The sequence below is a fragment of the Eulemur rufifrons genome, chromosome 17, assembly GCF_041146395.1.
Source record: "Eulemur rufifrons isolate Redbay chromosome 17, OSU_ERuf_1, whole genome shotgun sequence".
Lineage (NCBI taxonomy): Eukaryota > Metazoa > Chordata > Mammalia > Primates > Lemuridae > Eulemur > Eulemur rufifrons.
Genome location: NC_090999.1, coordinates 69,120,017 through 69,144,808, shown reverse-complemented (window position 1 = coordinate 69,144,808; position 24,792 = coordinate 69,120,017). Strand labels below are relative to the sequence as shown.

The window sequence follows — 24,792 nt, the reverse complement described above, 5'->3', positions numbered from 1 at the left end:
GCAGCTGGAATATGACCTCTGCAATATTACTCCTTTCCAAACCTCAGAGAAGCATGTTTAATTGATAGTAATGATTTCTTTCATCTAGAACTTTAGCTTTAAGGAAATATAGAATATATTGTTTTTAGCTTTTTAGCCTCATCTGTACAGGAAGGAACAAGAAAAGTAGGTGGGAAGAGATTCTGAATTCCACTAATGCTTTTTATCATAGACTTTATTATTCCTATATCAAGGTGTAGAAATTGTAAGCCAGATAGTTTAAGTAACCTGCCCACGATTACAGAGCTAGGATGCAGTGAAGCAGGAATTCAGAGCCAGGTGTAGCAGTTTGCATATACTAGGATATACTTTAGAAAGAACAACGTGAACATTTCAAAATTTCAAAGACTCATATTAGCAGTGATAAGTTGTCTTCTTCATTCTGGAGTGATCACACTCTGGAGTGTTTAGGACACAACAGCGGAGGAAAGAAAAGAATGTGATGAATACAATGTTCACTCATAAACTTTTGCCAAGAGGTGATACACGTTTTCTTTTCTATTTCATTGACCAAAGGAAATCACAAGGCCATGTCTGAGTTCACTGGCATAGGGTTGGGGGTGTCCCTCAGCAACGGGAACCAAATGCTTGTAAAGAAAATATCATGGCAGATCTTACTGTAAAGTCTGTACTCTTAATCTATTGATTTTTTTTTTCTTATCCAGTAAGACATTATAGAAAAGACCCAGATACATCACAGTCTTGGATTTACATGGAAAGAGACCCAAGTTGCTATTGTCTGTTTTCCTTCTAGGCTCAAACTTTCATGTTGAGTTGCTGCCAGCAGCTAATTTTCTCCCTGTTCAGTCCAGGTTGTTCCTCAGAAGATTATCTCAGGGGAATCAGAGCAAAAGGTGGCTTTATATAAGGCTGAGCTGAGTTGGGAGAAATGAAGGTGCTCCTCTTCTGAAGACATGTATTTGCCCTATCCATATGCAGCATTGCTTCTGATAAACTGAGGGGTGACTAGCAGGGGCACTCATAGCAATTTTCATGCACTTAATTGCATAATAACATAAGGTATGTGCTACTATCAATCTCAAATTTGTAGATAACAAAACTGAAGCACAGAAATATTAAGCAGCTTGTCTAAAGTCACCCAAAGCTGTGTCAGAGCTTGTATTTGAATGCTAGAGATCTTGCTTTTAAGCTCGCAATCTTAACAATTGTGCTTTACTGCTTTTCCTTGTGCTGGGCATTGTTCTAGATTCTGGAGATACTGCTGGGCAAAAAAAGATATGAGCTATACCCTCACAGAACTATAGAACTTACAGTCTAGACAGAAATATATACACATATACACACACATATAGAATTATTTAATTACCAACTTGTGCTCTGAAGGAAAAATGTAGAGTATCTGAATTTATAAAACAGGACCAACAAGACTTGTGAGTCATTGAAGGATACCTGTGAAAACAAAATTTGAATTGAGAGTTAACTGACAATTTTACTAAGTAAAGGGGGTCTAGAGAAGAATATTTTAGGCAGGGAAAACAGCACTTGTAAATGATATCCTAAAACAAGAATAAACATGAAAAAAATCTTAGATACTGCGTAAAGGGCAACATGAATGGGATGCAAAAATAAAGCGTGGAATGACAGGAGATGAAGCTGGAAGCAGGGCAGGGTGCATATCATCATGCAGGGGCTTATAGGGCAAATAAAGGATTTTGGTTTCTATTTTCAGAGTAACAGAAATCTATTGAAGGACTTTGAGGTGGGGACTGTTATCATGTTGGATTTGCATTTTATATTTATCATGATTTTTCTAAAAATATTGATTTATTACCTTGCCAGTTTCCATGTGTCCCAGAATCAAAGAAAGCAACTTTTCTCAGAATTGAGCGATGACAGGAGAAATCGGTCATGAGAAATCAACATGTGTGAATGTATGTGTGTGAGTGTGGTGAGAAAGAGTGCGGCATACTGAAAGTACAATCTCACAACATGGAAGGCTGAAGAAAAATTAGGCAGACTTGCAGATCAGGCACAAATGAATATGAATGAAGTCCTTTGTGTCACAGTGACAACTACCAGAAGGGATTTCACATGAAGTCTATAGTGCAACTATCCTGGAACAGTAAATAGGACAATGCAGGAGACAGAGGAGTGAGATGAGACTTAATCAATAGAGTTTGACCAAAGCAGGAAGTCATCTTCCAAGAGCAGCATAAATAAGTGAGAAAAAATTTGGCAGAGAGGAACCAAAGAGTCAAAACGTTTAGCTAAAAGTAAAGACATATGGCTTCTATACAGAAAGAAATAAGTATTAAGCAACTGTTAGAATCAGGCCTCAAATGGTAAATTAGGGTTAGAGACTGCCCTAATTTGACTTTCTAAGCCCACCTATCCCACACTTGCCTTTAGATCTTGGAAGATACTGTTTTCAGCTTGGATTATTTTGAACAAACTTCTCTGAATGTTGGGTGTCAAAAAAATAACTTTTTTTTTAAGCTGAGGAAAAAAACTGATGCTACTTGAAAATGAAATTTGAGAAATAATTATAAAGCCAAGACACCAAGAAGGCACAAAAGCAGGTAAACCTTAGGAATATTGGAACCTAGAAGTCAGACACAACCAGAATTTAGTTTCACTTTTTGACTGCTTCTGCCATCAGCAGCACAGACTGGCTTTCTTAACCTGACAAAAATATGGCCATGTTATATTACTTTCTCATCCATTTCCAACCGCTGGAAAGATACTTCCTTGCACTGCTTTCTGATGATGTGCCAGATTTTTTGGGAAGAAATTCATCCCAGGTTGGATCACGTGCTACTGTGGTTCCACACATCATAATGTGGGTCACAAATGCCCATGTAAATGGTATTTTGATGGAGGGATACTTCAGATGTGATAAAAAGAGGACCTTCTGGGCAAATTCATGGTTTTACATTTGACCAGATTAACTACTTTTCATATATTTGCTAAGACATGGTATCTCTTTCTTGACCATCAAGACTAGAATATGTCTTTATTCTGTTGGTCCTGTACTTACTCCCATCATGATAAACATAAAAAATGTATTATTTTTGCTTGTTTTGTAAAGAGTATACCTTACAAAATGATAAATTTATTGAGGGTAGAAATTTTTCTTTGGTAATATAATAGCACAAAGACTGACATAATACAATGATAAATAAGAATTGATCTTTATTCTACTAATTGGGTACATTTTTGCAAGAACTGTGCTCAGAAAACTTAATGTGGGTTATCAGATTTATTCTTGACAAGCACCTTATTAATTAGTTACTATTATTATCTTCCTTTTACACAGAGGAGAATTTAGACTTAGAAAAGGTGTGATGATCAAAGCCATAGCTGGTGTGTATTAGAGTTGGCATTTAAACCCAATCAGTCTGATGTTAAAGCACTTACTTTCAATCATGATGTTTTCAGCCTTAAGAAACATGGAAATTACATGACACAAATCTGAAACATTTTATTTGTTTTATGAAAGGTTTAATCATTAAAATGTATTATTTATTCAAAGAAGAGAAGTTGATTAGTTCTAAAAAATGATGGATAATGACATTGTATAGACAGAGTGAAAAAAGAAAACAATTATTTGCATAATACAGGAAAAGAAAACAAAGTAACATGGAAGGCGTTATTTTTTTTTTTTTTTGAAGTTTAACTATGTCAGTCACTGTTAAACATAGATTATTTCTCCTAATTTTCCCCCAAAACCTGTTAATTAGATGAGTACTAAATTGATGTTGAGATAGACATAGAAACCAGTGTAAAACAACAGATATTTTAAAAGATAATACTGGGATTATACTTGCATCTTATTAATAATCATTATCAATATGATAAAACTAGTATGGAACTATGAGATACATTTATATGCTGAGCTCAAATGGGAAAAATAATTTTATTTTGTGACCTGAATGTTAGACAACAAATGTAAGTACAGTTGTCCCTTGTGTCTGTAGGGAATTGTTCAAGGACTGCCTACGGGTAACAAAATCCACCCATACTCAAGTCCCACAGTTGGTCTGCAGATACAAAAGATGGCCCTTGGTACCCACAGGCTTTGCATCCTGAGAATATTGCATTTTCTATTGGTGTTTGGTTGAATGTGCTGTTTGGTTGATGTAGAACCAGCAGATAGGAAGAGCTAACACTATTTACTGAAAAAAATCTGAATATAAGTAGACATGTGCAGTGCAAATCTGTGTTGTTCAAGGGTCAACTGTAGTAAGACTTACTGTGTGTTGTCCAAACTATTTTATAAATAATATTTATATCTTCATATTCTGTATTTTTAAGGTCTACTGATCACAGAATCAGTCATAGCAGATATATTTGCAGTGCCAGTGGTCATTTGTCTCCAGAAATAGACATAGCAAAAGTCCTAACATTTTTTATTTCACTTATAGTGTAAGTAAATGAGTTAGTTATCTTAGGATAATATTGACACAAGTAACTTTTCTGTTACAGCATAAAAGTTATACAGTTTCTGTTTCTGTTTTGAATCAGAAAGGTAAAAGTTAATTCACCAAATTAAAATAATCTCTGTGACTGGAGGACAAAATAATTTGGATTAATAACCAGGTACATCATGAAATATACCTACATTCAGTTTGATGCATAAATAAATTTCTCTCTTGGAATGATATATGACATTACTGTAAATTTACAGCTCCATCTAAATTCACAGTTAGATAATGAAATCAAACTGGATCATTAGATTATTTCTGGTGATATCAAAATTTTGTAAAAGCTTTTTAACTTGATTCTATGTAATTGGAGATTTAACGTTAAAATTCAAGATTGTCTTCCTGTTCATCTGGAAGGGTCTATATTTTACACATCTTTTGGAAATAATACATTGTGAGCTTTACTATGGAAAGGGTAGAAAACTAGCTTGGAAAACTAATTTTAGCTCTATTTCTGCTACTTATTACCTGTGTCATATTAGGCAAACAAATTAGCTTCTTTGGTTCTTGTTCTCCTCTCTATAAAGTGATGGTTGTATTGCATTATCTAATTCTATATGCTCCTTCTAGTTTCAAAATATCTATGAATAAATTACTCACCAAGTGAAAAAAAAATTCAAGATTTTATAGGATATATGGAAGTAGAAACACTGGAAGATTTATATTGTTTTTAAATATACTTCTGGCACAATTTTAGAATTTAAAATGAAGATAAATCATATTTCCACTGAAAGCGTTATGAAAAAAATATTTTGAAAACATGAGAGTCTGGGGCATAATTTGATCATTCACACACAATGTGTGGCCATGCTTATTCAGATATCTTGTAGCTCATCTGAAGATTCTATGATACAAATACTACTTTTCCTAATGTTTAAAAAACTTCAGAATCTATGAAAACCATCAGTGAAGAATTGCCAAAAGCTTTCTATATCTTTTGACATTTGATGTCTTGAATTTTAGACTTCAATACATATCTTATATGCATCTACAAATTACCTGATTATTGGCATAACACCTACAATAGTAACCACATCTTGTCAAATGTTATGCCTGGGAAGTTTTTTCACCATTGTTTCACAAGGCAATGTATACTCAAAGTTCCTTTCAGGCTAACTATTGTCATATTCTCTTTTGTAAAGGTAATACATAGTGTCGAGTACTAGAAGCTACTTTTGGGTAAGTTCCTTATGGCAATAACATCACAATCCACATTTTAAAAAATAGCTGTACCATGGATAAAGAAAACTTTTTGCGCTTTTCTTTTGAAATAGACTCTAACTTTGGTTTATATAAGGACTCTCACTTTAGAGTGCCTCCATAAGATTGGCAGGTAATGGTAATGCAAGCAAGTCAATGGTCAGAGGTTAGAGAACTTTGGGGATGGAGAGAGGGTGTGGGTGGCCATAGCAAACTAAAGTATGGTATTAATTCTTTATTAAAAGGAGAAGAGGAACCAGGATTCTATTCCAGTCAATTTTGTTACTGAAAGATTTTAGAAATCCACATTAGTGGTAAACTTCCATGATGTTTTAAATACGAAGTAGAACTCACAAGACATACTTATGGGCCATTAGTTTGCAAACTTGATCTTATATCCCATCAGTTATGAAGTGGCTAAAAACACTATGATGCATATTGTCATCCCCAAATTGAAATCACTGTTTGAAAACTAGAGATAGGGAGAAGGCAGAATAAGAAAGAGACACATTTTTTTTTATTTCATCATGTTAGCATTATTTGGTATTTTAATTAACTCTCTGAAATTAAAATAAAATCTCAAAACTGTATAGAACATGCTCTTTTGTTTGTTTTAAGAAGTGAGTCCAAATTAACTCCTGGGAATCTTGCAAGCCATCATTTTAATTCAAAGGAATTTTTGCTCATGTTTTGAACTCGATGCTCAATTTCCTCCTGTATCAAGTCATTATTTTGGGACAATTGAGAAAAGAAAAAGCCTCTGAGAGGACTCGTATCTTACTGTTGGACTTAGGATGGTCCTCTTAAGGGCAGAACCCAAATAGAATAAAACCTCCTTTAAACTTTTGCCCAAATAGTACATCAACTTGGGTGTACCATTTGTTACCTTGGGAGCAAACAGAACTATCCTGACATAGGGTGAGCATGTTTATTTACCCAGAGTGTGACAAAGGAATGTAACTTCTAAGTAATATAGTTTATCTGCCCATAAAGTTTATTATAACATACTCAACTCGTTACCCAGGAAAACCATAGAAGAATTTGAAGTATTAAGTATTTTCCAATGTAATTACAAAAAATTAGGCAATTAGAAGATTTAAATTCATGTTTCAGAGACAACTGTGCTTCAACTTTATGGGCCATTTTCCTAATAGTAACACTAAGATTGCTACATTTATTTTGGCCTTCGAGACTTGATTTTTCTTAATGCATGGTATATTGAGTCAAAAAATAACTAAAAGAATAAAGAAAGAAAGCTAACAGAGAAAAGGAGAGAAAAGGAATATGTAGGTAGAAAAATGTAATAGAGATTTAGTAATTCATCACTTAATTTTATTAAACTAGTATCTATTGACATACTATTCTTTATAAAGCAATTTATTGGCATGATTAAATATTATTCTGTAAGATTTCCTATTATGGAAATGACCACAGCATAAGTTAGAGGGTAAACTTTTAAACTAATAATGACTATCTTAATGTAGGTGAAGTGGTACAGATTGTTTTGGGACTCTTGTTCTGAAAGTAATGTATGTGCTCAGAACATGTCCATGTATTTTTTTAGACATGAAAAAATATGTATGATTCTATTATTAGTGGAAGTAAAAATTTATTATAGTGCCACAAAGCAAAACGTATTGGTAGTAGAGATACCTAAATACTACTTATTAACCATTATTCCATGGCCCCCCAATTTTTTTCCACAAATGCATTGTCATGGAAAATGTTTATATACTCATAGTTCCAAACCTGTAAAAAAAACACAAAAAGCCCAAACATTTATATAAATTGATAATTTTTTATAACTTTGGGTATGATAAACACATATGGAATAAAAAATATCATCTAATATTACTATTCAATATTGAATCTTTCTTGTGCAGGGGCCATGCTAATCTTCTCTGTATCATTCCAAGTTTAGTATATGTGCTGCTGAATTGAGCACATAAGAACTCTTATTCAGTAAATGATGCTGGGAAAACTAGATAGCCACATGCAGAAGACTGAAACAGGATCCACACCTCTCACCTCTCACAAATATCAACTGACAGTGGATAACAGACTTAAACCTAATGCATGAAATTATAAGAATTCTAGAAGAAAATGTTGGAAAAACTCTTATAGACATCAGCCTAGGGAAAGAATTTATGAACAAGACCCCAAAGGCAATCACAGCAACAACAAAAATAAATAAATGCGACCTGATCAAATTAAAAAGCTTCTGCACAGCCAAGCAAACTATCTTGAGAGCAAACAGACAACCTACAGAATGGGAGAAAATATTCACATGTTACACATCTGATAAAGGGCTGATAACTAGAATCTATATAGAACTCAGGAAAATCAGCAAGAAAAACTCAAACAATCCCATTAAAAAGTGGGCAAAGGGCATGAACAGAAACTTTTCAAAAGAAGACAGACTCATGGCCAAGAAACATGAAAAACTGCTCAACATCTCTAATCATCAGGGAAACGCAAATCAAAACCACAATGAGATATCACTTATCCCCAGTGAGAATGTCCTTTATCTAAAAGTCACAAAACAATAAATGTTGGCATAGATGTGGAGAGATAGGAATACTCATACTTTGCTGGTAGGACTGCAAACTAGCACAATCTCTGTGGAAAGTAATATAGAGATAACTCAAAGAGATACAAGTAGAAATATCATTTGATCCAGCAATTTCTTTACTGGTTATTTACCCAAAGGAACAAAAGACGTTCTATCAAAAAGCCATCTGCACTCGAATGTTTATAGCAGCACAATTCACAATTGCAAAGATGTGGAAACAACCCAAGTGCCCATCAATACATGAGTGGATTAATAAAGTGTGGTATATGTATACTATGGAGTTCTATTCAACCACAAAAAACAATGATGACCTGGCACCTTTTTTATTATCCTGGATAGAGTTAGAGCCCATTCAACTAAGTGAAGTACCACAAGAATGGAAAAACAAGCACCACATGTACTCACCATCAAATTGGTATTAACTGATCAATACTTATGTGCACATATAGTAGTAACATTCATGGGGTGTCAGGCAGGCTGGCAGGGGAGAAGGTGATGGGTACATTCACACCTAATGGGTGTGGTGTGTACCATCTGGGGGATGGGCATGCTTGAAGCTCTGACTCAGGTGGGGCAAAGGCAATATATGTAACCTAAATATTTGTACCCCTGTAATATGCTGAAACAAACAAACAAAAATACTGAGTCTTCTTTATTGACAATACACTAAGGACACCTTGAGAAAAATATAAACCTTTTGATTCCTCTAAGGTCTCCTGGACCTGGTTTTGACTTATAATTTAGCTGTCATGGTGATGTGTTAAAACAGCTTGCAGCTAAAGCAACTGACAGAATTAGAATTTTAAAAACACAGTTAAAGTTTTATATTAATGGAATCCTCATTTACAAGTTAAGCAGTAATTGGATGTTGTTGGAAATGGAATGTTGGTGTAGCATTTATTAAATTAGATTTGAGTGCAATACCATTTCATATTATGAAAAGATAAAGCACAATTATTCAGAAATTGTTTGTTAAATAATAAAAATGCCATCTTTTCAGTTTCTTTCCTACACTTGATATGTAATAAAATGCTTTGTGTGGTTTTTGAAAAATTATGTCATATTGAGTTCTAAATATTCTTACCTCTGGACTCATAAAGCAAGCACACGTATATATATTTCAAGCTGTGCTGGATATTAAATTGAACATTTTTTTTACTGGTTAGATATAAACTGATAATAAACATCCCTATTAAGGTATATATGTTTATTTGGCTGTATATCATTGTTTCAATACATGATCTGTGTAGCTTGAGAAAAGAGTTAACAATCATACAGTCTCCAAAGTTTTTATTTGTGTATTTCTATAAATAAGCTGTGCACATGCATATACAAACACACATATAAATTATACATATGCATTATATATCAACAAAATAAATATAAACCATATGTACCATTAAATATTAAAATAATTGAGCACTAAATAAAATAAATTTTAATTAATTTAACTATGGTACAAAACCTTCTTTTTTTTGCTTAGATGTGATGATGTCATATTTGTGTACCTTGTTTATTATTTTGTGGTACAAAAATTTAAAGATTTTGTTCCAAATTTAGTTTATTTCTATACTTGGTTTTGGTGGCTGTCATAACTAAAGACACTTCACAAAGATAACAGATTTAAGTGGAAGAAATAGTTGTGCATACCAATCATAGTACTCATTTTTTAATTTTATTCTGCAGATATGTAAAAAATTTGGTTAGTACTTTTTCCTGAAATTAAATTTTAGGACTTACAATCTATTTGAAGGCAATTAATTGAATACTTTTAATAAATCAGTTAAAAATTTAACGACACTTATCCTTTGAAGATTTCTATACAAGTTAAAATATTTTGTTCCTATTTTTCTATGTTTGCAAGTTGGAGAGGTTTTACATTTAGTACAAAGTATTTTCAAGAATAAAATTATGTAATTATTGAAATATGTCCAAGTGATTTTTTTCAAAATTTCCCCTGTTCCTCATGCTATGTACAACTAAAACCTCTAACATTAAATATAGAAATAAAAAACACAAGAAGATTCTAAAAGATGGAGAGAACAAGGAAGACTGCCTAGAGTCCTTGTGACCTGAGGAATAGCATCATGGTGAGTTCTTGGATTTTCTTTTTTGCCTCAAATATCCCAAACGTGACATGAAAGAGACTGGCAATCTGGAAATACTAATGAGTACATACTACCTCTCCACTTCAAAAAAGAAGACTCCTTTTTTTAGCTAAGAGTTCAGGAATGGGGCAGCCCAGCAAGACGGAAACAGCACTGTTTCAATCAAACATCACAGACAATATTATGGCAGCCCTTCATCCACTCCAACAAAGAAAAATTGGGGAGCTTAGACTTATATTTTGTGAGGTTGTAATAAGGCACCTACTTGGGAGGTGACAGAGAAAGCCAAGTAAGGAGCTAGTGGTTTCAGTACTGCTTGTTGGTAATGTGGCAGTTCCCATATTGTCAGTGGAAAATACATGGAGGTCCTGGTCCCTGGAGTGCCCCACCAGGCATCACCAAAGCGTGATGGCAGAGGAGGCCCCGTGGAGAGTAAGGACTTTCACTATGGTCCAATGATATTAAGACCACCTCACTACAGTGTCACTGGAGACCATACAGAGAACGTAAACACTTTCTTCTACCCAAGAATAGCAAGAAATCCGATACTGAGTGTCAACAAAGGCCAAATGTGGAACTTGGACTTATGCTTTGACCTGGATAAGTAATAAGGCAGCCTTATCACTTCCCCTGCTGGGGCAATGTCATAAAAAAGACATCTAAAATAGAATGTCTAAGTAACATCCAAGGTCTTAGAAAATAGCATGAAACTGTCTAGATTTCAATAAGACATCACTTTTCATCCCAAGAATCAGGAAGATCTCAAACTGAATTTAAAAAAAAAAAAGACAACCAATAAATGTCAAAACCAAGATGACAGAGATGTTAGAATTGTCTGACAAAGATTCTGAAGCAATCCTGATATAAATGTTTCAATAAGTACTTGCAAAGCACTTGACACAAATGAAAAAATTATAGAAAGTCTCAGCAAAGAAAAAAAAAGAAGAAATTTGCAGTAAAGAAATAGAAGACATAAAATATAAGAAAGAGTCAAATGGAAATATTAGAACAAGGGAATACAATTAACTGAAATAAAAAGCTCAGTGGATGGGCTCAACAGAAGAATGGAGAAGACAGAGAGAAGAATCAGTGGATTGGAAGATGTTACAATAGAAATTATCCAGTGTGAAGAACAGAGAATAAAATAAACTAAAGTAAAAAAAATGGATAGGGCTTTATTGATCCATGTTTTTAAAGTTTCAGAAAAAGAGGAGAAACAAGGTAAGGAAAAACAAGGAGAGTCTGAAAAAGTACTAGGAAAATTAATAGCAGAAAATGTTCCAAATTTGTAAAGAGACATAAATCTTCAGCTTCAAGAAGGTGAGAAAATTCTAAATAAGATAAACCCAAAGAAATATGCACCATGATATGTCATAATTAAACTTCTGAAAATAAAAACCAAAGAGACGATTTTAAAAGCAACCAGAGAATAATGCCACCTTATTTGTAGGGGAAAAAGTTAGAATGACAGTGGATTTCTCATCAGAAACCAGAGAGGTCAAAGGAAATAATACAACCTATTTCAAGTGCTGAAAGAAAAGAACTATCAGCACAGAATCCTATGCCCAGTTCAAATATCCTTCCGGAATAAAGTGGAAATTAAGACATTCTTAGAGGGAGGACACTTAGAGAATTTGTCTCCGGAAGATCTACTTTAAAAGTTATCTAAATAGAAAGTGAACAATAAAAGAAGAAACCCTGGAATATCAGGAAGGAAGAAAAAAAAGATAAGCAAAAATGAGGGAAAATATAGTAGCTTATCCTCCTTCTCTTGAGCTTTCTAAATTATGTTTGGCAATTCAAGTGATAATTAAAACACATATATGTTTTAAAAGTATGTGGAGAAATATTTAAGACATTTGTATTAAAAATAAGGAAAGGTAGAGAGAATAAAAGGGAAGTAAGCTTTCTACACTTCACTATGCTGGTATGATACCATCAGTAGATGATAATAATTTTTATGTATATATAATGTAATATCCAGAGTGACCTAAAAATGCTATACAAAAATAATTCATTCAAAACACTATAGATAGATAAAATAACAACAAAATAATAGAAAACAAAAAATAAAATTGCATACTATGTTAAAATGTATTATCAAAATGCCCAATAAAAGACAGAGAGTGATGGTATGAGTTTTAGTTGAATGATAGAGTCAGTTTAAACCCATATCAAATAGAAGGAGCCATGGAAACACACATTCTAATGGTGCTCATTTTCCCCTTTGATCTCGTAATGTTCCGCTTTGGCCAACTTCACCAGACACACAAAGAACAAGGATACAAACTGACGGCACATGCAGGTCTGCCTCCTGTGCAGAAAACAGAAGAGTAAATTGAGATAGTTAACAGTACACTAATTGAGATAAAAACGTTAAGTATAAATGTCTCTAATTTTCTTTCCTGTTGCCATATGTATTATTTTATTCAAACTTTAGAGGATAGGTGCCCTATTTTCTATAAAAATCTAAAGTATAGTGAAATATAGTGTCAGTTCCCTCTTTACACTAAGAGCTACTATGTAGCTCATGATAGATGATAGACAAAAAATTGGAGCAATACATTTTTCATGTATAAAACCTACAAAAATATTAAATAAATAAATACCTCCTCCCCCTTTCCATACAAACACACAAAATCACATGTACATATATTGCATATTCAACATATGTGTACCTTATACATAGGTTTATATATGCAGAAACACATATAATATGCAGACTTGGCCTGGTCATGGGAAAACGGACCTTGTGGTGCAATGGTTGGCAATGTATTTAATAATTAGTTTGTCTCCAGGTAAATTTGCTTTTGTGTGTGTGGGTGTGTGTGTGGGTTAAAAAATCAAATAAGTGCATATCTTCTATGGAGTATATTCACTTTGATAAAGTTATCTTATTGATATAATTAAAATTATGTGCAAAAATGACTACAAAAATATTAGTGACTTTTATTTATGATAAGGAAAGATATAAAGCAAAAGTTGTTTCATAATACAGGGCTGGTGAAATGAATAGAACCAAATATTATGCATTTGTGAAAATGTTATTTCTGTGTATTAATTATTGACAATCAAATAATTTTCCTATTTATGGTTGAGTTTGTTAAGGTAATATGATTATAACATACAATGTTTAAAAATATGTTCACTTAAAGTTTACATTCCAGCTCTTTAACCTAGGCTGTTAGTCTCTATAAACTCTCATCCATAAGTGGGTATAAAATACTAGCAGTTATCACATAGTGTTATTTTGCAGGTTTATGAAAAGATGAATATGAAATCCATAGTAAGCATCTGTTATATCTTGTGAACACTAAATCAACAAGAAAAATGATGAGGTGTCCAAAAGATTCCATTGGGTCCTCTTAAGTTATGTAGAAAAAAACACAAAATTGAACTCTTAATTAATGTATTTGAGATATATGTTAAGTAAGTACTTTTCAAAGGGTTTTGTTTGTCATGAATATTAGTCGTTAGGAAAAATAAAGAAATGGGAATGTCATTAATTCTGTGGACTTTCAAGTAGTTTTTTCAGACTGCCAATTACCTAGAACATGGGTGCTAAAAAGGGATAATCTACCATATACTTCATTTTTGTCTTCTTTTTCCTTATACTAACATGAGTATATTTATCTTATTTAAATATCCATCCAGTTCACAAATTGAGTTGAATTTTGTGAGTTAAGAGAAGATGTTCTTCCTCACCTCTTAGTAAGTGATAGTGTTTAAATATTATGAGAATAAAATTAAGTCCTACATTTGAATGGTTTGTTTTGTTATCCAATGCAATTGGATTTATCACTCCTCTGATGGTATATGTTGATCTAAGTGAGAGCTGGCAGGCAGAGTAGAAGCTAAAGCAGTATCCAAGCTGGGGGGGAAAACAAAGCTATTTACTGCAAAGTACACATCTTTGTTGTACCCTAGTTCTGAGAAAACTAGGAGCAGATTGATTCAGAGAATTGTGTAGCTACTTAATACTAATAGAGGAGCTTCTAACAGTAATTACTTTATATTGCAAAGTCAAGGATCTTGATGGAATTGTGGATTGTTATTTATTAATAATAACAACCAATATGCAAGATAAGTAGACCAGAAATCTATTTTACTTCTGGAAAACTGAGTCAACAGAAAATGAGTGTGTTGTTCAAGAGCAAACTGATTTACTTCTGAAGTCCTGATTGAAATGTGCTTTCTGCACTCCCAGCTCAACATTATTTCTATATTATGTTTTGTATCAATAGATATGATGGCAGTCACATGATGAACCTATGTTACTGCTCAAATGATTATATTAATATAAAATTTTTATATCCAGTAAATATTGTTCTTTGCCAAAATGAAAGCTACTGGCCTATATAATGACTCTGACTTTTTCTAATGATTCCTCTACACTAGCCACAATTTAACTTATTACTCAGCATAACAAACAGACCATTAAATATCTTACATAATTGGATTTAAATAAATTGTTCTTTATCTGGGTTTCATTGGACTATTTTAATTGCCTTTATTTGACAATTTGTAATAATAGTTAAGGATCAATGTGTGTAACCTAATTATTCACCATAAATATTTAATTGATGCTTTAATTGAATATTTTGATTTAATGATAAAAATGTCAGGATAAATATATAATTACCTTATAAATATGCAGATAAAAATTAAAATAACAGATGTTTTAAGTGCTTGCTTTTAAAAATATGTAATTGAGTGGCACTCTGAGCAATTTTTGCATTAAAATACTTAATTATACATACATATAAATAGCAGAAAGCAAATGAATAGAAAATTATGAGAGAAGAACCTATAGATACAGAAAATCTAGGAAAAGAACGAGGGTGGAGTGAGTAGTGGGATGAGAAATCAAGTTTTCTCATTATTGATAATTCCTAAGTTTAGGTGGGTGAGCAGTGGAGGAGAGAGGAGGGGAAAGACATTTTGATTATTAATGAAAGAAAATTCTAAGGAAGTTCATCTTTTAATATTGTGGGTTTTAAGTACTGTAATTCAATCCCAAAACTATTTGTTTTACCAATTATTTTAGCATGAAAACTTCAAATGACTTTTTAAAATGTTTATTTATTATTAAATTGACACTTTGTAGTTATACATATTTATGGTGTACAGTTTGATGTTTCAATACACAGATATGTTAAATAATTATCCAATCAGGGTATTTAGTGCATTCATCACCTCTTTGCATTTATCATTTCTTTGTGTTGAGATCATTCAAAAGCATCTCTTCTAGCTATACGAAATATACTTTACTGTCACCCATATTCACCTGTCTGTACAATATAGGACCAGAAATTGTTTCTCCTATATAATTGTAGCTTTGTACCCATTGACCAAACTCCCCCCATCCTGCTACCCCTACTTGCTGCCCCAGTCTCTGGTAAACATTGTTCTCTATTTCTATATCAACTTGTTATTGTTTTAGATTCCATATTTGACTGAGATCATGTGGTATTTCTCTTTCTGTGTTTAGCTATTTCACTTAACATCACGTCCTCCAGGTTCATCCATGCTAGCACAACTGACAGAATTTAATTTTGTTAATATCTGAATAGTATTTCATTGTGTATGTATACTACATTTTCTGTATCCATTCATCCTTTGTTGGACACTTAAGTTCATCCCGTATGTTGGCTCTTGTAACTGTAATCCTTGTCAACATTGTCTGCGGTTGCCTCAGTGGCCCAGGCTGCAGGAGTTAGGAGTTTATGATGGCACTGGCATGGTTTGGGGATCTCAAGCTTACCTTTTCCCCGTACGAAGAAGCACCTCTTGACTCCAAGGTGATCACAGTGGGGAAAGAGTGTGGCAGAGGAAAGATACTTCTCTCTCATCGCTATGGCACTACCTTGAGCTTCCACACTCTGCAGGGATTTTGTTGGTCCCACAGTTCTCTTCAGTGAACTTTCTCAGTTACTCTGGTCAAAATATAGTTGTTTATTCATTGTTTTGGTCTCTTTTTGCGGGTGGTATGAGTGCCAGTCAACTCTAGTTGGCCATCTTACTGATGTTAATCTAAATTGATTTTTTTTGAAAACCAGAATTGATTGTATTAATATTAATTTCTAATAAGTAGGGGTAAGTTGATTTGAACTGAAACATCCTATAATTCAAAAAAAAAAATTATCTTACTGAAATAGTGGTAAATCATTGTAGACAATACAATATCTTATTTTCTCAGCCCCAGATTACATAACAAGAACTTGAAATATAATAAAATCAATTAGATAAAAGGTTAGTTTTTTTCTCACAGATATGATAATGGCATAAAATATATGGATAAGCATATTATTCAGTATAAAGTATTATTGTGTTTATCTAAATCCTCTGTAATATAGAGGATCCTCTATATATTCCTTTTGAATTTATTTTGAGACATTGTTTGTGAATGTTTTTTAATCTATTTTTATATTTCAATTACCTTCTGTTGTTCTTTTTTCTATACATCAAATATCACAAATTTGTTCTGGCATATTATTTTTTGTATGATGTGACAAAACTGGGAATATAGTCAAGATACTTAAATATCAATTTAATAGTCTTTTAGTGATTACCTTTCTGCTTTCCAATTTAAACTAACCAAATCTATTTCTACACAAAAAAGATCCTTCTCAATGATTGTTTCCCAATTCTTACAAGCCATTAAGATTCATATTTTTTCTTATAGTTCAGCACATCACCTTTAGGTTTGCTACTCTACTTATTGATGCTGTGTGAAGTTGAAGTACTATTTTCCTCAACTTTCATTGAGAGAAATTTTCTTTATCAATTTTAAACCCATTTTATTAATAACTCATAAGTAAAGAGAAACTAGAAAATATCACACTATTTAGTATGCTTTTTTCATGTTATACTGTTTAATATTTATTGGAGGAATATTTTAGATACTTTGTTAGAAAACATCAGGATTTCTTAACCTGGAATTTATGGATAGAATTCAAATATATCTAAACCTGAATGAGAAATACATAATATCTTTATTTTCACTAACCTCTAATTGAGATTTAACATTTAATTTAATTATAAATATAGACAACAAATCATGGTAGTGTTAATAGTGCCCAGATCTTTCATATCAGATAGTTATGGTGGATACATGGACATATTATTTATGATCACCATTTTTTCACAGTTGTTCACATAAATTGCATTCTTCTTGTCCTCAGATGCTTATGCAAAGCCCAATGCATTTGGGTAACTACTGGGCAACTCTATATGTAGATCAGCATCCAAATGTTGAAGTATCAGGTTTTTACATTGAGGATTGAGGCATCTAGGATTCTTTTCTCTCTTCTCTGTCTTCCTCTGCTTGTTTATTAATATGTGGAAGGGAGTCATTTTTCTTTTCCTATCAAAAATTTTCAAGCCTAGATTATTCAGATGAGAATTATTCTTACTTTTTATAAAAAGTGTTGTAACATGAATAGGTATAACTGCTATAAATATAACCTGTATGCTGGAAAAAATTAAATCTATCTAACTATTAAAAAAATCTCTATGAGTTTTCTGTAATGTAACTTTTAAAAATTATTTCTGACATATTGTTGCATGGCATAAATTATTTGCCATGTATAAGTTCTAAGGATTCTTAATTTTCTCTCCTTGACTCCTTTTCCTTTTGATACACAGCTGAGTTACAAAATAAAAGATTTCACATACAGCATATTGTTCAAATTGTATCTGTGTCATATGAGCCTATGAAAATGCTACACATTTAAAAAAAAATCTTGGAAAAGAGTCTATAAAGGATATCAAACACTACAATCATTTTTTTGGAAAGGCAGCAAAACACATATTTATCTGCCTCACTCCTCAACCATAAAAATATTATATTAATATAATTTTATTTATAATGAGCCTAATGTGATTTTTGTCAGTATTATATAATTTTGGAAGAAGCAATGTAACTAAATGAGATTCTTTTGATCTAACTATCACCTACTTGTATGCTGAATGTCTTCCATTTAAAGGAGGCAAGGATAATAAAAGAAATGTATTGAAATAAAAAAAATTTGAGAGGGAGGGGTGCACACCTACATGATGAGTGTGATGTGCACTGTCTAGGGAATGGACACAACTGAAGCTCAGACTCGGGGGGATGGGGAGGCATGGGCAATGTATATAGCCTGATCTTTTGTACCCTCATAATGAGCTGATAAAAAAACAAAAAATAAAAAATATATTATTAAAAGGTAGATTGGTAATTTGGATGAGTTAATATTCTCAAATTGTAATGATGCAATGTGGCTAATACAGTAAATAACAAAAGATAAAAGAATATGATGCAATGATAGATGATAATATGTTGGGAATTTTAAAAGATGTAGGGGAATAAAAAGACTTCCCCAAAGTTTGAGTTTTAGCTGTATATGTGCTTTATTGGGTATGGTCAAAATATATTAAACTATTATTCTGATATAGGAGCTTTCTATTAATATTTATTTGAAGGCAGCTCCTTGAGAGTAAGAAGTATAAGGGTTGACATCTAATAACCATTCATCAAGTTCTAATGTGACTGTCATTAAACCAGACTTACTCTTTGGTATATGTGGTTTAATGATTCAATTATTTTCAATTACCAAACACTGTCAGGCAACCAGTCAAACATGTGGGAAAGCATATATTAATTTTATCTGTAACACTTTTAACTAGGAGACAGAATTAAAGTAAAAAATTTCATTGGTTCAGATCCTAAGTAAAGTGAAATGGTACAATGCATATGTAAATACTGAAAAGTAACTTCCTATCATTATCTGGCATATCTGATCATGCACTAGTAGATTAGTTTCCATAATGCATGAATGATGCTTTCAAAATATTGACAAGAAACAAAATACCATTAGTATAATGGAAATGAGAGTTGTACTGGAATTCAGAATAATGCAAATCCAGTTCCAGTGTGTTTAACTGTGTGACAAGAATAAGCCCATTTAGGACAAGTTCATTTATCTTCCTGGGCTTTGGACACCCTGAAGATAATTGCTAAGGATCCGAGGTTAAGAAACAAAAACCACCACCAACAAAAATAAACCCTGAACTAAATTGTAACATTCCGTTCAATTGGAGACTCATGGTTCTTATCATATTCTGAAGATAATTTATTAATGACAGCTCACAATTTCAGTAAGATATGTCAGATACAAGAGTGACCTAAGTCTTTTCCATGTATAATAGTTTCTAATGACTGACTTTAGCTATAACCATAATCCCATCACAGAGCTAATGATGATGGATTTCTTCTGTCAGGGCCCAAGTATAATGGGTAATGTCTTAATCTGTTTTCTGTTGCTTTTACTAGAATTCCTGAAATGATTTATAAGAAAAGTAACTTATTTCTTACAGTTATGGAGGGTGAACAGTCCAAGGTTGAGGGGCCATATCTGATGAGAACTTTCTTCGTGGTGGGAACCCTGAAGATTCCTAAGGCGGCACAGGGTATCACATGGCAAGTGGGCTGAGTGTTCTAAATGCTGGCTCAGGCCTCTCTTCCTCTTCTGATAAAGCCACCAGTACCCCCCTCAATAATAACCCATGAATGCATTAATTCATTAAGCCATAAATAAATTAATATGTTCAGGAAGACAGAGCCCTCATGATCAGTCACCTTGTAAAGGCCCCATCTCTCCATACAGCCACATTGGGGATTAAGTTTCTTTTTCTTTCTTTCTTTCTTGTCTCTTCTTTTCTTTTTTTTTTCTTTCTTTCTTTCTTTTTTTTTTTTTTAGAGCCAGAGTCTCACTCTGTTGCCCTGAGTAGAGTGCCCCGTGGCATCAGCCTAGCTCACAGCAACTTCAAACTCCTGGGCTCAAGCGATCCTCCTGCCTCAGCCTCCCAGAATGTTAAGATTACAGGCATGAGCCACTGCACCTGGCTGGGGATTAAGCTTCAACATGAGTTTTGGAGGGGACCTTCAGACCATAGCAGGCAGCATTTGAAAGAATAAGTTAACTAGTTAGTTATAGAAAGGATTGGCATAGTTTAGGTAGATTGCATTTCAGTAATCAAAATATAAATATCGAAAAATATTTAATAAAATCTATTCCTGTTTTTAATTACCGAAAGTTCAATGCATTTCTTCATGTGTTAAGTTTTGTAGCGAGATGAGCTTATATTGATTTTGATAAGCTTACACAAGATCAGCAATTAGATTCAAGTATAGTATTAATAATTTTTACCCCTTTGTGATATATCAGCTATTTTTGAACATGATAATTATTAGAATGATGTAAAATATTTACCCAATTATAGTAGCCAAAAATTTGTTTCCTGCTAAATATTTTTACTTATACCCAAGCAAATCAGTTTGATATTTCTGAATTATATCACTTAAATTATATTATCATTGTGTGTTGCAGTACAAAGGTGAACAATCAATTCCTTGGAAAGGTGTTTTTCTTTTAAGAGAAGGTAAATGTGTAACTTTTTTTTTAACAATTGAATCAACAAACATAAACAGTGTGCTTTAAATTGTAAAATTTTAAGGTTTTGCATATATTATATTTATATACACACTCAAGGAACTATCACCATAATAAAGATAAGCAATATATCCATCATCATGAAAAGCTTCCTCATAGCTCTTTGTAATCTCTGCCTTCAGCCCCTCCCTAAATTCCTCTTCATTTAGGAATAAGTGATCTACTTTTTCTGTCTTACGGCTCAGTTTCCATTTTTGAGAATTGTATATAAATGGAATCATACAGTATATATTATTTTGTATGGTTTCTTTTACTCAGGATACTTATGTAGGGATCCATTTACGCGATAATATATACGAATATATCAATCTTTTCATTTTTGAGTAGCATTGATCACATAAAAATACTGCCATTTATTCATCTGATATTTCCAACTTATGGACATTTGAGTGGTTTTCAGATTTTGCTATTGTTAATGAACATGCTATGAAAATTTACGTACAAGTCTTTTCTTTTTTTTTTTTTTTTTTTTGAGACAGAGTCTCACTCTGTTGCCCAGGCTAGAGTGAGTGCCGTGGCGTCAGCCTAGCTCACAGCAACCTCAAACTCCTGAGCTCAAGCAATCCTCCTGTCTCAGCCTCCCGAGTAGCTGGGACTACAGGCATGCACCACCATGCCTGGCTAATTTTTTCTATATATATTTTTAGCTGTCCGTATAATTTCTTTCTATTTTTTTAGTAGAGATGGGATCTCGCTCTTGCTCAGGCTGGTCTCGAACTCCTGAGCTCAAACGATCCGCCCACCTCGGCCTCCCAGAGTGCTAGGATTACAGGCGTGAGCCACCGCGCCCGGCCAACGTACAAGTCTTTTCTACGAACACATTTTTTTAATTTACTTTGGGTAAATACCAGACAGTACAATAGCTGTATCATCAATAGGTATATTTTAATTTTTTAAAAAACATTGTTAAACTATTTTCCAAAATAGCTATATGATTATTTTTCCCCATCAACAGTGTATAAGAATTCTAGTTCCTCTACGTGTCAGTTCCTTCATGTTTTCACTAAAAATTTTAATTGTCAACATTTTTTAATTTTAGTAATTCAAATACATATAGAGTACTATTTCATTGTGGATTTTAATTTTCATTTCCCTAATGACTAATAATGTTAACCACCATTTTATGGTTTTATTTGCAATTATATTATCTTTTTGATAAAATATTCATTAAATATTTTGTCCAGTTTGAAAATCAAGAAGTTTGGTTTTTTATAATTAATTTTTAAATGTTCTTTAGCTCTCTCTTTACAGTGCCTTTTGAAGAGCAGATTTTTTAAAATGTTGATGAAGTCCAATTTATCATGTGTTCATTTAATGATTGTGTTTCTGATATTGTATTTTCAAAATCTTTGCCTAGGCCAAGATAACAAATATATTTTCTTATTTTTGTTATCATATTTGTAACTTTAAGTCTACAATCCATTTTGATTTAATTTTTGTATACGGTACTTGTTATGGATCAAAGTTCATTTTTTCTACATATGGATATTCAATTGTTCCAGCAACATTGTTTTTGTACCTTTGTCAAAAATATATATATTTCTGGACTCTCTGTTTTATTCCATTGATCTCCTTGTGAACTTCCATGCAAATAAAATTTTGTCTTAAATACTATACCTATATATTAGGCCATGAAATGAGGTATTGTCAGTTCTCCAAATTTATTCTTCTTTTGCAAAAGTACTTTACTATTCTGGGTCCTTTGCACTTCTATATGAATTTTAGAATTGATTTGTTTCTTTCTACCAGAAAAAGACTGGATGTTTGAGTGGGGCAGCATTGAATTCATAGGTCAATTTGAGAATTGGCATCTTAATGATATTAACTTTTCTGCCCCATGAAACTGCTATAGCTCTTAATTTTTTAAGTCTTCATTATTTTCTCTCATTGATGTTTCAATTTATAGTATATAAGTCTTTCACATTGTTTGTCATATTTATCCTTAAGTATTTTATATTTTTGAAGTTATAATAAATAGCTTTATTTTAAAATTTCAACATCTGATATTTGTTGCTAGTATATATAAATAAAATTCAATTGTATCAATTGATCTTGTATCCTGTAATGTGTGAAATTCATTGATTAGTTCTTGCAGTTTTTTTATAGGCTCCGTTTGATTTCCTCAAAGATGATCACAGCATCTACAAATAAAGATTGATTTATTTTTCCTCTCCATTGGAAGTCTTTTATATGTTTTTCTTATCAAGTATGTTAACTAGAATCTTCAATACAATGTCAAATAGACATACTGAGAACAAACAATCCTGTTTTCTTCTGGTTTTCTCAAGAAAGTATTTCAGTTTTTACCATTAAGTATGCTATTAGCTTCCATTCTATATTAATAACTTTTCTGCTATTCCTGGTTTGCCGGGAGTTTTTAGGACCAGTGAATGCTGGGTTGTGTCAAACCATGCTTGATTGTAGCTGCCGAAAAAACTGTGTCTTTGGCAAGTACACTTATTTAAGACCATAAACCTTTTAATAAAATCATGCTGGAAGAGGTAAGGTCATTGGGAAAAATTGTCAATTGTTAATGAAAGGATAAAACAAATGACTTTGAATGGCTTTCTTGGGTCCTGATGAGTCAAGAGATAACCCTTCTGCTGTCTTATTGTCTATTCAAGTAGTTAATGCTGAGTTCCAAGTAACTGAAGAATTAGTAGTTCAATAGATTAGCAATGGTAAAATATCATGACACTATTTTGAGTTCAAGACTGAGATCAATTTTTCTTTTTTGAGTGAGAAACGCTGCTCTCAACCACCATTATTGTAATGGCTTTGTGTATTAGTTTCCACTGCAGACTCAAAAATACTTGCCAAAAATTCAATCTAAATTTAGAAGGCAAAAGAGAACCTATATGCAAAACTGATAAGGCTGCGAAGTCATTTGAAAGACAATATTGTTTGAATCAAAAGTAATCTCAAGCTGTTTTACATACTTTCTATGTTGTCAAAATACAAAAGAAGAAGTGAGATCCTCATTCCCACACAAATTTGAAGTAGGTGGGCTTTTCAAGCTCAAACTATATTTCCAGCAGTCCATTTAGGATGCCAGTGCAAAGGCAATGTCTATATTCCAAAATCCATGTAGCCTTGCAATTGAAGTGCTTCCACTTAACTTTCAATTGGAAGAGATTAACGTGTAATGTAATGACATATCAAAAGACAAGTATGTAGAGAAGACTCAAATACAGAGGTCAAGAAATATTTTCTGTTAAGGACCAGATAATAAATGCCATAAAGCTTTGCAGATAATATATTGTCTGTGTCAAATATTACATTATTTTATGTTTTCTTTAAAAAACAAGTCTTTAAAGATTTAAAAAGAAGATAATTTCTTAAACTGGGGCTATACAAAACGGACTATGGGCTGGATTTGGTCAGTCCTCTAATAGAATTCTGCAAATGCCTTTCAGATGATGAATGTACTCAATTAAAATTTTATGCTCATGGCTTGATATCATTATTTGACTGTACTTATCCGTGTGAAAAGACATTTTAAAAGATGAGATATGTAAAATTTTAGTGCCTGTCGACATTAACAGGTAAAGACAGAGAACAGTAACTTTGAACCCCAATTAAAGGGGGTAGAAAAGCCTGGGACCAATCAGGGAAGGGACTGCAGGAAAACACAGAACAACTGACAATCATGTATCAATCATCTGATAACATCCTACACCTCCTGTAAGCCCTCCCCAGGACCAGGCCAATAAAAGGAAACCACATGGGAGTCCTTCATGTCTTTCTCTATTCATGAAGACTGACTTTCTCTGGAACATATTTTCGCTTTGTATACCTTACTTCTTTTCTGCAATAAAAGCTGTTTGTGTGGATTTTCTTCCTGTCGGTGATCACTCCATCACACTGGCCTGCTTGTGATTCTTCCAAGCAAAGAGCCAAAGAACCAGGACAGCAGTCCACCAACAGGCCAG

The 24,792-nt window shown here is 32.8% G+C and overlaps 1 non-coding gene across 1 annotated transcript; it reads right to left on the bottom strand.

The window, feature by feature from the left end:
• Positions 1 to 7,521: 7,521 nt before the first annotated feature.
• On the bottom strand, positions 7,522 to 7,629 carry LOC138398485 (U6 spliceosomal RNA). The gene has a single exon (XR_011235976.1). It is a non-coding gene; the product is annotated as a U6 spliceosomal RNA (small nuclear RNA).
• Between the last annotated feature and the right edge of the window lie 17,163 nt (positions 7,630 to 24,792).